This window comes from Phalaenopsis equestris, unplaced genomic scaffold (genome assembly GCF_001263595.1).
Source record: "Phalaenopsis equestris unplaced genomic scaffold, ASM126359v1 Scaffold000223, whole genome shotgun sequence".
Taxonomy (NCBI): Eukaryota; Viridiplantae; Streptophyta; class Magnoliopsida; order Asparagales; family Orchidaceae; genus Phalaenopsis; species Phalaenopsis equestris.
Genome location: NW_018164665.1, coordinates 306,701 through 309,655, shown reverse-complemented (window position 1 = coordinate 309,655; position 2,955 = coordinate 306,701).

Below are 2,955 nucleotides of genomic sequence, written 5' to 3'. Positions count from 1 at the left end.
TATATATGTGTGTGTGTGTGTGTGTGTGTGTGTGTGTTTGTGTGTGTGTATGAAGTGAGAGAGAGAGACAGAGAGATACATGCATAAATACATACATACATATACATACACGCATACATACATTCATACATACGGACATAAACAAATACAAACACACATACATAGAAACATACATACATGTAGATGTATGTATGTATGTATATTTATCTTTGTATACTTACATACATAGATAAATATGTTATATATATATACTATTTTAAAAAATAGATCTTGTTTAAACTACAACAAGAGATAATGAAATGTTTTGTTAAATATAAATTGTATTTCAAAATTAAAAAAAAAATCATACATGCAAAAGAATAATTATGAAGAACAAATGCTATTTAATTTTTAAAACCTTTTTTATCCATGAGTTTCTTTAATTTTTTTCTCTAATGGGAATACATAGATCCAAATATCAGTTTCTAGTCTCTAGGTCTGTCAAAAAAACTCGTTGTTGGCGAACAACTCGTGTTCAACTCGCTAAATTTATCGTGTTCAATTTAAATACGAGCCGAATACAAACAATATTCATTAGGTCAATTTGCAAACGAACCGAACACGAACAAAGGTATGTTCATCCGTGTTCAGTTCATTTTGTCTCAAAACAACTAAATATTAATATTAATTTATATCTTTTAATATTAATTTTAAATATGTTTTTAAAAAATGTTAATTTTTTAGGTGGTATAATAAAAATATATATATAAGCTTAATGTAAATACATAGGATTTGGGTGGAGCATGTGTAAATGTCCCTAAATTAATTAAGCTTCCCGCTGACCCATTTTCCATAGATTAAATGTTAGATAAGTAAATAAATAATAGTTGAATGGTATGTGTATATATATCCCTAAAATTCCATTAGTCCCACATCGCTAAAAAAGTCTATTTAAAATACAAAGCAAGCAATTCTCCTCAAGCATAAGAACTCTAAACCAAAAAGTTAAAAGCATTTTATTAATTAAATTCTTAAAATTTGGTTCCTTGAAAGGAAGGGTAAGTTTGGCTCGAATTTGTGATTGAGCCGAACACGAGCTACTTTCAATTTTGAATCATGACGAAGTTAAGTAATTTTTTTACTAGCTATTTCAAATAAAAAATACTTTGAATTAGTCGAAGAAGAGCATGCTCTAAGCACCATGCTAAGAAAATTGTGTATGTTGTTCGTAGCTTATGTATGGACGACAGATATGATACACTGATGGCGAAGTTTCTTTTTTTTTTTTTTTTCATTGTGATGCAAAATTTTTTCGACGAGTTCATAATAGCCCAATCCCAACCTCCCAGAGTAGTATGGAAACACTCCAATTCAGTCGTAGTATCAATAATTTCCACCAAAACTCGCTCCTTTCCCAAATCCCAAAATGATTCAATGTACTTGTGTTCATAGTTCTTCAGAGTAATGGAGAGTCTGATCACAAATCTCGTCATTCTCGGAACTCTGCCCTCGAACTTTTTCAATTTTGTTCCCACTAACTTGTTGATTTCTAAAATTATGTATTTGTTGGGTGAGCCCAACAAAAAATTATTGCGTATGCTTGATAGGTTATATGGAGGGTATTGGGGGCTATATCTGCGTAACACACCCTATAACCTACTTGTAACATACTTGTAACCTATCTGTAACTAGTAAGTTTCGCGCTTCTGTTTTCATATATTTTTAAGTTACAGGTATGTTACATGTAGGTTACAGAGAGCTTACAAGGGTATAATGCTGACATAACCCTCAATACCCTCCCTATAACCTAACTGACGTACACGTATTAAGTAAGAAAATATTTCTCGGGTCCAGCTGACACCTCCAAGAGGAGAAGAATTTGCGTACGTAAGACGTACGCAGCGCTGTGTATATAATGGGGGTTATATTCATGTTATATCTTAATTATATCGTCAGTAACCTCGATGTAACCTTCATTTAACCTGAACTTACAAATAAGTTTTGTGCTTTTGTTTTCACATATTTGTAGGTTACATATAGGTTATATGAAAGTTACATAGAGATTATAGGGATATAATACGAATATAATGTCCATATAATGTGAATAAAATTTCTATTGTGGGCAAATCTTTTCCCTCAGATCTTCCGATTTTGCGGAGTGTGTCGTCTGCAAACAGCTTGTTTTCGACGAATCCTTGTAGGATTCTCGCGCCGATGATCGGTTCATCTGGGAAATCGGAATCGAGGAGCTCCTCGGCGTAGGAGATGAGATCCATCTTCAATCCGTCGAAGATGACGAGATCCATCTTCAATCGGTCGAAGATGCTGCCGTCAATGCATTTGGAATATGCGTGGTAGGAGAATCGGCGGAGAGAACCCAAACCAATAGGACCGAGCTCATACTCTTCGCTCACCCGTTCGACCAATTTCCCTTGTTCAATTTTCCAAGTCAAGTAACCCTTTTCCAACAAAAACATGAGGACCTCTGCAAGCGCATGACCGTAGAAGACATTAAGGGCGGATTTTTCATTAATCTCTGCATCTTCTTCGTAGCACTGCTGTCCTAAACGCATCAACGAAAGAGCTACACAGGCTACTGCAGCAAGGACTTGCGGCCAGTAGAGCAAACAGCTGATGTTCTTCGACACAGAATCCCAGCCGGAGTAAGGGAGAGAGGAGACGCCTGCGGGGAGCCAAGTTCGCTTCGGCTGTGATAGGGCCGCTAGTCCATTGAGCTGCTGCAAGTTATAAGCAAGCCGGCTGCTTGGTCGAGAAGCAAAAAATAGGTGTCGCATAACAGTGTGAACCATACGGTGCCGGGATGGAGAGATGCGATTTGACGGCGGGAGTTGGCTGCAGGGAGTGTGGGCGTCTACTCACCGTAGAACGGAATCTCACCGTCACCGCAGCAGCGGAAATCATCCCACCGTCCATCCTCCGCCGCGCCACTCTCCTCACAAGCCACCGACTCTGCCC